Genomic DNA, 13,023 nt, shown 5'->3' with positions numbered 1-13,023 from the left:
AAACAAGCTGCAGGTGGGAAATGAGAGACACGGGGTGTCCAAGCCCAATCTTGGGGTTAGGTCGGGAAACAGGGCAACAGTCCTCATCCTTCTCCTCCTGGCCCCTTCAAGAACACAGTACAACTTACCATTGGGTTCCCTTCAGTTGGACTGCCAGCTGATACTGGGCAGTAGATGTGCAGCTCACCAGTACTTCCCAACATGGCAAATGCCATCTTATGTATGTCACAGAACCCCGAACTGCATTTTAAAAGAACCTATTGCCTGATTCAGGCAATGGAATGTTGTGGTGGTCGGAACAGGCAGTAAGTCATTTCTCACTGTTTTTGGGGCATTATCACATGGTTTCCACTGACCGAGAGGCCTCAAAATCTCCCCACTCAGATCTGAACTTTTTTCAGGGCAAGATTCAAATGGCATCAGTGATTTTGGACATTAAGTACATGCTAAGACCTTTTTTTCCCCCTCTTTTCAAAATATGCAAGCGTTAACATGAAAATGTAATTTAGATATATACTAACAGCTCAGATACACAAGTCTTGAAACTCCTGGGACCCCAATAAGCTCATGGAATAGTGGCAGCACAGGACTCCTACCCACTGATATCCAAGGTCACTGAACCTGTCAGAAACACCAGGGTCAGTGTTATGGCCATAGACGGTGTTAATTGCTGCACAGCCCAAATCCCAGAAGGAAACTTGGCTTGGGAGCCATACCCTTTTGACAGACTGATCTCAGCAGCAAGGAGACCAGTAACACTTTTGGGATTTTAAAAATTAAAGGGAAAGGCTTTATTAACAAGAATAAAAGAAAACTTAAGCACACAAGATTACAGGTGCACAGTTAAACTTAGTCTTACAAAACATTCCCCCCAAAAGACTCTCTACTTGGTTAGATCCACAAGTAAATACTTTCCAGGCAACACTCCCTTATAGATGTTTAACTATAAAAATCCAGTAATATTACCCAAGGCAAACTGCAGCAGGAATCCAAACTTCAGAATAAAAATGCTTTTTGCAGTCCAAGACTTTTCTGGCTTGACTGGATGGCTGATTCAAACCAACATCTTCTCCCAGCCCAGAGCTACTAGCTCCAGGAGCTCCAGCTCAACAACAGCTTAGCTCCAGCTCTAACCACTGCAACTCAAACAGCTTCCTTAAGTACTCCACGGTAACTGTAAAATATCTATTTTCCCTTTCATCCCAGGTTCCATTGTTTTCGTACCGTTTTGAAACTCACATCCTTCCAAATATAAGATCTTTCATGTTTCCATATTGTTTTTGCTTTTGAGTCAATAAAATACAACATCCTCGCTTCTACTTACCTATGGAACTCCTGCAAGATGCAAACATGTTTCTTTCCACATCTGACTTCCCTTTGATATTCAAACAAACTCTCAACTTATCTAAAAATGCAAATGTTAGATCTAATGAAGTCCCTTGTCCTCAAACCTAACACCTCCACCCTCTTCATGTTTTAAACCCCCTAGACAACCTGTCTCCTATTAATCTCTGCCGAATTTAATTAAACACACAAGGCACACACAGCCATCTTCACAGAATAGCACAATATTCCTCAAAAATTTGAGGAATTTCTCACAGTCAGCCAGTTTGCATAATACTGGTCAGTAGAAAAACATGGTATTTTGTTTCTTGTTCCAGAAGCCTGGAATCATTCATGTCAACAGATTCCAGATTCTGTAGTCATAGTTTCTCAGGATTCATGGCTTTGCTCACTTTAGCCCTGACTCTATGTCACTCTGTGGCTTCTCGTTTATCCCCTCCCTACACTGCCAAATGTAGAGGTACTGCAGCACAGCCTCAGCCTGGATATCTTGGTAGTTTTCTTCCTCTTCTATAAGCAGGACGTCACAGGGCTCTGTCACCCACTCCAACTTTGCCAGGCATCAACACAGGGACAACTACTTGAGAGATTTCAAAATGAGTTTGAGGAGTTTGTATCATATTAACCACTGAGCACAAATGGAGCTGACAGTTTATGATCAGGTCAGGGACCCAAAGAATGGAGAGCCAACTACTCACCTTTACTGGGTTGCAGACCCTCGGGTTTTAGAGCTCTTATAAAATAAGGTTTTAGTTGTGTCTACTCGAGTCTGAAGCTCTAAGGTATATTTGTGCTGAAGTCTATGAAATGGATCTTTGCAGTGGTGCAGAAAACCTTTTAGTCACTCAAGAGTAACTCCAGAGACATTTGCAGTGTAGTCTGTCCAGTTGCCAAGGTCCTGTACCCAGCTGAAGTATTGCTCATGAATGATTAGATTCGTGCTATAAGGTCCTTTAACTTTAATCTCCAAAAAGTTACCATGTCTGCCTTCAACACGATGGGGGTTTAGATTGAGAAAGCTCCATGCACTTCATTGCTAGCCAAGTGTCTTCCCTCAGGCCCATCACTTCTGCTGACTCGAGTAGAAAGGGATTAGACCAATTCTATGTCTAGACCATCGGTTACCTCCATTAAGATGTGCCTTAAAGCCAGTGGGACCAGGTGGACTTAAAGCCACAGACATAGCAGAGACAATTACAGAGCCATGAGCAGGGCAAGGAGCTATAGAGTCACCTAAATCTCAACATGACCTACTGAAACTCTCCATCCAGTTAGCACATTTGCTTCTTCCACTGAGAATCACTTAGAGGAAGTCAACAAGAATGAGGAGGTAGAAGTGACAGGTGATGCGCTAATGATAAGGTTAAGCACATAAAAGGCACTAATATCATTGACATATGACAGAAAGCAGTAAAAATGTCAATCACCAACACTTCACACAGACAGCATTTGTTAATCAAAATGAGCACAGCTAGGCTATCCTGCACCTGCTAGCCCTCCTCTTCCCGAATCCAGTAAGTAATGCACCAAACATTCTCCTGTTAGCATGCTCCCAGTGTTAATGTCTTAAATTGTCACTACCATATAGACTATGCATGCCATCTTGCTTATCTGTTGGCCAAACCACACCTCTTTACTGCACATTTCTTACCCTAGTCTCACAACTGAAATATACTGGCAAGATCATTCATTAATCAACATGTGAAGTTTCTTTGAAACAACAGCACATCCCTTCCTATCATTGGGTACTGAACTACCTAATTTGATAATTCTCCTCACTGTAGTCCCTGTGCCTGTAGCTAGCGAGATAACTGGCAATTCTTCAACCTGTCCTACTAATTCCATATCCATTTTGAAATTAGGTTTGCTAAAAGTTTTATAACCTAAGAAAACTTTTAGACATTACTATGAAAATTGTTTGTTAAGTCCTCAAGTGTACCGTGTTAATGGGAGCATATCCTACCCCACCCATGCCAAAGTGCTAAAGCTGATCTAGGCACATAAGTGGAGGATACAAAATGCTTTTCGGCTACAATTCCGATTGAATAAAGTTTGTAAAATATTCTAGTGAGGCAGCATTAATAGTAAAGCTCAGCTGAAGCTGACCATGAAAGTTAATTCCCTTCTTAAAAGAACAATTAAATCCAGCAGGGAGCACTTAAAAATCTGCTTTTACTTCCTTCCAGTGTAGCTGAACATACAGGCTCAATAAGGAGCCAGTCACACACCACGTGGCCAATGGGGAATGGGATCAGATGGCAGGTGGATGGCAATCAAAGACATTTTACCCATTTCAAACAGGACAACATCGGCAGCATAACAGAAGTGTTATTCTGCTTGTAATTCTTCTTTAAATAGACAGATAGTATTAGTAATGTTACAGCTAGCAGCACAGTTTGTGGATTCTCCTTTGAAGTGCTGGCCATCACATTTATGTAAGACACTGATTAGGCCGGTGTCAGAGTATTTCATGCAGTTCTGGATAAGCCCATTATAGTAAAGATATGAGACCTGTGGAAAGAGTACAATAAGCATTAACTAGATAGAGTAATACCAAGGATGAAAGGTTATAATTATCATAAGTGGCTTGAGAGAATAGGGCCTTTTTCACAAGAGGGAAAAGCAAGGTGCACCTAATTAAGGTCTTCAAAATTATGAAAGATTTTGAGAGGGGTAAATCAATAATTATGGGGCACATATCCAAGGTTCTCACTAAGGGAATAAAGAATGACATTGGAAGATTTTTTTTTGTATAGAGAGTGATTACATGTGGAATATTTTACCATAAGTGGCCATCAAGACAAAGGCTACATGATTTAAAAGGGAAATTGGATGTTAAGGAAGAATATTAGGTGATAAGGAGAAAGGACAAGGAATTGGGATGTGGACAGTTCAAGTTGAAGAGCCAGCATAATGGTCCTAATGGCCCCCTCCTCCACTTTAATTTTAATGATTCTAGCAAACCTGAGCAGTCAGCTAAAACAACCATTAATGGTTGACTCTGTAAGGTCCTGTTGTAGTGGAAATGCATAATATAACTTTACTATAAAATAAGCTTCACATCCTGCGTTTAGGGCTAGTTTGTTAAAATTTTAACCAACATTTTACGCAATAAGTGCGGAATGGCAGGCATGCATTGTTCATCGATAAGAGGCTGAGGAAACCAGCCTTATACAAGGCAAATCTTGAAATTTGCAATTATCATTCAAATGTTTCATTTAAAAACTATGTAATACACAAATGATGTAACCTTGGGAAATTAGCACTTATTAAGTGACTCATTAACTGCTTAAGAAATGTTACATCATTCTCATTGATTAAGTTGGACTGTACAAAATGTATATTTAAAAGCCAAGCTTCATTGTGCTAATGTATGGAAAAGAATTATCCCTCAATGATTATTATGATTTGTGTACAGCGGCCACTTTCTTAAAGTAACCCTTTTTCCAACAAAGAAGATATAGCTCCTAGTTTGTAATATTGTTCCAAATATATGAGATGATTTGTTTAAACAGATTTACATCAAGAAGGAATCACAAAATACAACACATGATACCATCTTCCATAAGTAATAGCTCATAAATTTCAAACATATTAATCTAGAAGGATATGCAAGAAGACTTTTAGGTGCTTTCTGTTTGTTATTTTTAACTTCATTTTTGCAGAGAGTACAATCGTGCAGTGCATGGTGAGACATGAGTTGGCATTTGTAGGTCCTCCACATGCCGACTCGTTGTGCTCAGCCATGAGAGGTTTGGAATCGTGAAACAACAGTTTGATGCTTTTGCACAAGAAGGATGAGAAAATTGTAAACAGCCACTCCTAAGGTTAATCCTGTATTTTCCTAGGAACTATTTCCACAGCCTCTCAACCACTGCCCTCAATGTGTTTCCTCCAGATATGAAGGGGTTAAATTGGGCTGCATAGTGCCCATTTTTTAGATGTTATGCAGCCACTTAAGGTCCAAAAATAGCATCCAAGTTGGGAGCACACAATCCCCTGGTAAAGGACCTAGCAAGTACAAGCCTACTAAACACCAGTAACATGTAGAGCAGCGAGATGATGACATGGATCAATGTGCAACACTGAATTACTAAACACCAGTAACATGTAGAGCAGCGAGATGATGACATGGATCAATGTGCAACACTGAATTACTAAACACTAGTAACATGTAGAGCAGCGAGATGATGACATGGATCAATGTGCAACACTGAATTACTAAACACTAGTAACATGTAGAGCAGCGAGATGATGACATGGATCAATGTGCAACACTGAATTAAGACCCCCATTGCCATTTTAAAAGGCCACAATCAACCAGATGCCATGGCTGACTTCGTCCAGCAAAGCATGGCATTAAAAATCATGAAGGAACCCTACTATTGGATCTTAAGTGGATCATACAGAGTCACTGGTAAATCTGAGAGGTAATTTTGAAGCTGCTTGAATAATAGGTTTCTTTCAATAAGTTCTGGGGCAGTTGGATGTTGCAGTAATATACGGAGAGATTTAACTCCTCCTGCAACTTTATGGCTGTTTTCGATGCATAAATTGCACTTGGGTGGCCTGGTATGCCTACTAAGCAGAATAAAACATGACTGAGAACATGAAGGAGGACATTACAGAGCAGGACAAGCTGCCAGAAGAGGGAGGAGGAGGACAGCATTCTGCAGGAGGCCATCTTCATTGAAGATCTTCTATAAGCACTTCTCCTAACCTGAATTTCAGTGAAGAGCCGTGCAAGAGGCACCTTCACTTCACCAAGGAGCTGGCTACTAAACTATATCTGCTGCTGCAGCCACAACTGCAGCCTCAAAGCAGCAAACTGCAGCCTAAAGGTAACCGTTGCTCTAAACTTCCATAAGACGTGTTCATTTCAGCCTGCAAGATGTTGGCAGCATCTCCCAGTTTGCAGTTCACTGTTGTATCAGAGAGGGTACCAAAGCTCTCAATATCAAGGGAAGTACATATATCTCATTCGCAATTGCCAGGGAGAAACAGGAGGAGAAAGCACAAGGTTTCACTTGCATTGCAGGCTTCCTCGTAGTTCAATGGACCATTAATTGGATACATCATGTTGCATGTTCCTCATGAGAACTCTGTAATCTTCGTAAATATAATGAGACTTCACTCCTTCAATGTCAAGCTGATTTGCAACCACGGGGAGTATATTAAGCAGGTCTGTGCCTGCTATACAGGAAGAAACCATGACTCCTTCATTCTGTGGCAGTCTTCTATGATCCCTGTATTCCAGGCAGCCCTCCAAGCTTACGGCTGGCTACTGGGTAAGAAGGATTATCCTTACCTAACATGACTCATGACTCTGGTCAGTTAAGTGAGAGAGATACCAGCAAATGTTTACAGAAGAGGCTAACCTGATGGTTATTGAGAGAGCCTCATGATTTTGGTCAGGACCCCATAGATGTGTGCACAGCAGGAGTACAGTGAGTGCTAGCCAACCACAAGGAACAACATAAACAATCAGTGTCTTCTAACAACTTTTCCAGTATCTGGACCATTGAAAACAAACCCCACAGTACATGGTTGAGCAGGAATCCAGTTTTGCACTCATCTGCTACACAGCCTTGCCACCATGAAACCTGATGACAAACCAAGGAGGAGGAGGAAGAAGAAGAGCACAGGCAGCAACCTAGACAGTCTTAAATCAGCTTATTGAGGAGTGCTTCCACTAACCTCAACTACACCTCCCCATCCACCAGCAGTCCCACATACCTCAGCTATCCTCCCTCAATAATCTTTTCTGTCAACTTATTGGGATCTCCCTCACTTAACTGTAGACATAAAACCCAACACCAGATTCAAATTCAAATCAAAATTTACCAAATGAACCATTGAGTAATGCCTACAAAATGAAACCAATTATCCTCATGCATTCCCTAGGTGCCTACCTTTCATATTCCTTTTCTTATCCTGCTGCTCCTACAACTGCTTCCCCAGTGGCTGGATCTGGGAGGGGGAAGGGTGCTAAGCTTCTTTTGAGGGGGCAGCAGATGGCCTTGGAGGGTAAGCTCGAGACAGCTCTGAGCCTTGAGATTTTGGACTGCACCATCTTAGCCTGGGACGCAGCAGTCTGGGCTTGCTGACAGGCAATTGGAAGATGCTCGATCATGGCAGGTTCCACAGCTGTGCTCAAAGTGACCACCCATCCCACATTGGGCTCCAAGTCTTACACAATGTCACATGGAGGTGTACTCCTCCACACTCTTGACATTGTGTGCAAGCTTTCCAGCAGGTTTCCCAGGACACCAAGTATGTTGTGGTGCATGTCCTCCAGCTATCTTCTGTTGCCTGGTCCACTGATCATCTGAGTTCTCTGCAGCAGAACTAGTGCGTGACCTCACCTGCTGGTGAGCTGACACTTCTGGCGTCCTTCCCTCACCCCTTCACCCCCACCCTGCCTCCTGTGTATTTGTACTCAGTCACTCAGATCCATCCCCTATTCTAAGCTCTAAAGTCCGCACAGTATTGGTATCTGTGAGTAGAAGATTCGGTGTTGGCGCGTCTTCATCATCACATTCCTCTTCTTCCTCCACTTAATGAAATGTTTTTATTGTTTGGGGGGGGGTTGAAATTAAGAACAAACAAGGGTTAGGTTGTGGTGAGTGGAGGTGAATGAGGAAGAGATGTGCACTGACACCATCCGCAGTTTCTCATTAAGAGTGTGTAGAGTGAGGGAAAATGAGAAGAGAGAGGATTAGGTATGAAAAAACCCTCATCATCAATCTCTTCAGTGTGGCCTGTGGCCATGATGGCCAGGACTATATGTGAAAGCATGTTGTTTCTTTACTAGTTGCAGACTGCCCCCATCTGTTATGTACCATTCTCTTGCAATAAAGAGGGAAGTGATGGTCCTGTCACATGTCTGGGTGACATGGTTGTCAGGATTGTATAGCTGCCCGTGTATATAGGTGTATGAGCCATGAGCTCTAGGTGTGAATTTTACGAGAGTGTTGAGTGTGTGAGAGTGATGTTAAGCATATGTATTGAAGTGATGAGTACTGACTGTAGAGATTTGTAGGTAGCTGGGGATGGGCCAGTGTAAACAACAGCAGTTGATGAGACAAGCAGTGCATCTGTTATGAGATGCCATTTGAAGATTGATATCACCTTAACAACGCTCATCAGATCATTGAACATCTAACGCTGTTGCATCATGGTATGAGGAGCCATAGTCTTGGCATTCACCTCATCTTCACAGCCCACGTAAACTTCAGACCTCCCTGCTGCCCTGTGGATACAGAATGAAAGTCCACATTTTCACCTCCTGCATCAAGGCCTCCCAGTGCAGCCTTGGTGCATGCTCTCCGCCACTTTCTGCCATTCTTCATGACATCGGTAAAGACTGCCTTCAGTGCCAATTGCAACCACAATGTGCCTCCATTTTAAGAAGGACGTTGAGAGGGGCTGACTGCCTTTAAATAGCATTGGGCCCTTCCTCATGCCCAGATCACAGGTTTTCCACAGGTGCAGGGTGTGATCGACTGCACTCATGTGGCACTCGGGTCTCCGTCACAACACACGGTCAACTACATCAACCCCAAGAGCTTCCATTCGCTGAATGTGCAGCTAGCGTGCAACCACCACAAGCGCATCCTGCAGGTTTCCAGGGAGTGTCCATGACTCCTACAGTCACAGATCCCTGACATCTTCCAGGATTCACAGAGGCTGCAGGGTTGGCTCCTTGGGGACAAGGGATACCCACAGAGGCTGTGGCTGATGACACCCGTGGGACAGCCTCAGGCTGCAGCCCAGCGACGCTATAATGAGGCTCATGCTGCAGCTCAGACCTTGGTGGAGCAGACCATCGGGATGCTGCAGATGAGGTTCCAGTGCCTGGACCGGTCTGGTGGTGCCCTGCAATATAATCCACAGAAGGTGTCACACATTGTCATCACCTGATGTGCCCTTTACCACCTGGCGCTGCAACAGGAGAGCAGCTGGCTGAGGAGGAGATGGAGGAACTGCACGTCTCCTCTGGTGAGGAGGATGTCGATGGGGAAGCCGGTGAGAAGGTCCTTGAAGGCGAAGATGACGGTGATGAGGCTCTCACATTGGCCAGGCTGGGCAGGCAGGCTCGGGAGGTCCTCATTGCTGCTAGATTTGTGGAGGATGATGATGACACGCAGGGAGGGGACACCATAGATCTTCACATTGCATCTATAAACGTCTGACTCCAGTCTGGCTTATGGCAGCACACGTACCCTCTGTGATTATGCTCCTGCCCTGCAGATGCAGTGGAGGCCCTAATAGTCACTCAATTGCAGGAGGACGATGACAACATGCAGTGAGGACACTCCAAAGATCTTCACATGGCCTCTGAGAATGTCTGACTCCTGTCTGGCCAATAGCAGCTCGCTTACTCTCCATGATCAGGGTCAGATCATGGAGACAAAAACAGAAAATGCTGGAAAAACTTAGCAGGTCTGATAGCATCTGTGGAGAAAGAAACAGAGTTAACAGACCTGCTGAGTTTTTCTAGCATTTTCTGTTTTTGTTTCAGATTTCCAGCATCCAGAGTATTTTGCTTTTATCATATCATGGAGACTCAGGCATGAAAGTTTAAAAGCACCTGATCCTTTGTCCACCTTCAGCAGCTGAGCCCTTCAGGATCACAGCGTCACTGATCACAGACGCTGAAGAGATGGGGGCCAGCACCACCTTAAAGGTGCTGAGAGCACAAAGAGGGAATGACGGAACTCTGTGGCACCTGCCCACAACATTCTGGCAGCAAAGACAAGCATCGTTGAAGTGCAGGCATCACTAATATGTCCAGGGAGTGTGAGATCGAGGTGCCCCGCATCCCTCTCACGTACACACTGTTGGAGGCCAACTGCAGCATCAGTGATGAAGTTGAGCCCATGCAGCAGTGCAGGAGCGATGTCTCCATGGTGGCCGCCATCTTACCAGTATTGACCTTGGTGCCTTGGCAGCTGGCGCTATCACCTCAGCCTGGAGACGGACAGACTCCTCCATTGTGCCTTGCAATCTGAGGATATCCTTTCCTGATGTTCCTGAGCTTGCCTTTGCAGCTCCAGTAACTGTAACATGACTGAATCCAGAGGCTCATCATCTGACTTGGATTCAGCAGTATTCTGGCCTCCAGCAATCCTCCGAGTGCCAGGGACCTGAGGAGTCGCTGCTGCTGCCTTCTGTGGATCAGAAAGTGCGATGTGCTCACCAGACTGTGGTCCCAGGGCTACTCTAAAGCTCGGTCCCATCGAGGTGTGTGTCTCCGCATAGGTGGAGGGTGTGGGTGAGCGCTGTGACGGTACTTCAGGGAGGGTACCTTCAGATTCCTCATCAGAGGTTTCTTCAGGGCTTGAATTGGAGGCCCTGGGTCATGGAGTCTGTCGGCTGTTTCCCAGACGTGCCTGCAAAAGCAAGAAGAGATTATTAGTACATGGCAGTGGCCTGTGAAACAGGACACATCACTCACAGCATGGTTGTCTGATGGATGTTGCACTGCTGGATCCTCACTTGGTAGAGCATCGCCGAGCTCACCATCAACACAGGAATGATCCAGATCCTCGCCAGCCAGCTAGATGGTTCTGTTTTCAAATCCATGCGAATCTTGATTTCAGGCATTTCTCCACCAGTCGGTGACCTCTCCCTCTTGTTGTGTGCCAGCTTGTCCTGCATGAATAGAGATGGAGGGAGTGTAAGCAGGATGCCTGCCAGGCCAGATGATAAGTACATCTGTCATGTGTGGGTGGTGAGTGGTCCCATGGACTGGATGAGGAAATTGAAGGTGTGTGTGAGGTGGAGTACCTTGAACCAGCAGTGAGTGAGGGCCCTGTGGATATGTGATGGGTTTGTGTGTGTGAGAGTTGAGAGTGATGAGAAGAGTGAATTAGCTTGGTGGAATGGAGGAGATCATTCATCCTCTTGCAGCACTGGGTGGCTGTCCTCTTTCGAAGGGCGTTGGCGCTGACCACCACTGCCACCACCTCCCAAGTCAGATTAGTGATGTTGCTGTCCATCCTGCAGCCAGAGCGGGGGTAGAGGACATCACAGTGGGTCTCCACTGTGTCCAAAAGGCACTCGGGGGTTGCTTCATTGAACCTGGGGGCTGCATCTTTTTGCCATGTCTTCCATGCAGCAGTTGTGAACTGGAAGTACTGAGAAGTGTGTGTGTGGCAGTACTTTAAATGTGGCGCCTGTGTGATGAAGCGGCGAGGTGAATGCATGGCCGGTGAATGAGAGCCCACCCATCATGCAAACGGCATATTTCACGGGAATGCATAATTAATGTGGTGGGATTGTTGGCGTGAGAAGCCGCCCTTGGCGGCCGGCGGGTAAGTATGTCCTTTGTCCTGCCCACTACTGCACTTAGTGCAAATCTGGGATGATTCCGCCCAGTATTTATATAGCTGGTCCAGTTAGGTTTCTGGTCAATGGTAACCCCCAGGATGTTGATCATGGGGGATTCAGTGATGATACTGCCATTGATTGTCAAGGGGAGATGGTTAGATTCTCTCTTGTTCGGGATGGTCATTGCCTGGCCTTTGTGTGGCACGAATGTTACTTGCCACTTATCAACCCAAGCCTAAATGTTGTCCAGCTCTTGCTGCAGGCGGACATGGACTGCTTCAGTATCTGAGGAGTCGTGAATGGTGCTGAACATTGTGCAATCATCAGCGAACATCCCCACTTCTGACCTTATGATGGAAGGAGGGTCATTAATGAAGCAGCTGAAGAGGTTTAGGCCTAGGACACTGCTTTAATTCTTATCAGTGCCCCATGCTAGGGAAGAGAAAATTATACAAGGTTTCAGCACAATTGCAATTCAGTGACCCCAATGCACTTGTTAGAGATTAGGTGAGAAAAGAATCTGGCAGAACTGTGATGCTTTCATGTTCAAAACAGGCTGCCAGTGCTCATTAGCTGCACTCTCACATGAACAATAGATACTTTGGCAAGGTCGTGGAGAATACCTGTGTAAATTACATCATAGCAAGGAATCAACACCTTCAGGAGAAAATGGGCAGAAATAATCTGAGAATGTGGGCAGATTTTTCTCTTATTTTTGTTGGAATAAAAGATTGCCTGAGCAAGGTTTATAGAGGGAAACTGAATGGGGAGGATCACAGTCCTATTGCAATTAATAATGAAGTGTCAGGTGGTTCCCCTTAACTGCTGTTTGATTCTGCACCCACCCACCCCCACTCCCACCCTGCCCCCCAAACTGATATTCCTCTGTGCTGCACCCTGGAAATCCTCTACATCCAAGAAGTGTAAAATCTGCTCCCATAAATATCAACATCTTGAAACAATTCTCTCAGAAATGAGACAGGTGGAAAGGAAGCCTAAAAACGATCACAATTCATCACTGCAGCAAAATCCTCAGTTCTCAACTTATTTAATGGTATTTATTGGACATTGTGTAAATCAAAGAAACAAATTACCTTGCTTCTGGCCTGTGTTGACTCTTCTGTGGGAATAAAATTACATTTATTGCATGATTTGTTACGCTGTAAGCTTTTAAAACTGAACATTGTAGCATATCTTAGCAAAACTGAGACACTCACCATTTTTCGTCAAATCAGCTTCTGACTTATTACCATTTCTGTACATGGAAGATAGGTCCAGTTCTAAACTGCAGTCAGGTGTAATCTGAATTAACACAAAGGCTTCTAATTAATTTTATGCCAAGCA

The sequence above is a fragment of the Carcharodon carcharias genome, chromosome 3 (assembly GCF_017639515.1).
Source record: "Carcharodon carcharias isolate sCarCar2 chromosome 3, sCarCar2.pri, whole genome shotgun sequence".
Lineage (NCBI taxonomy): Eukaryota > Metazoa > Chordata > Chondrichthyes > Lamniformes > Lamnidae > Carcharodon > Carcharodon carcharias.
Note: the sequence above shows the minus strand (reverse complement) of the source record.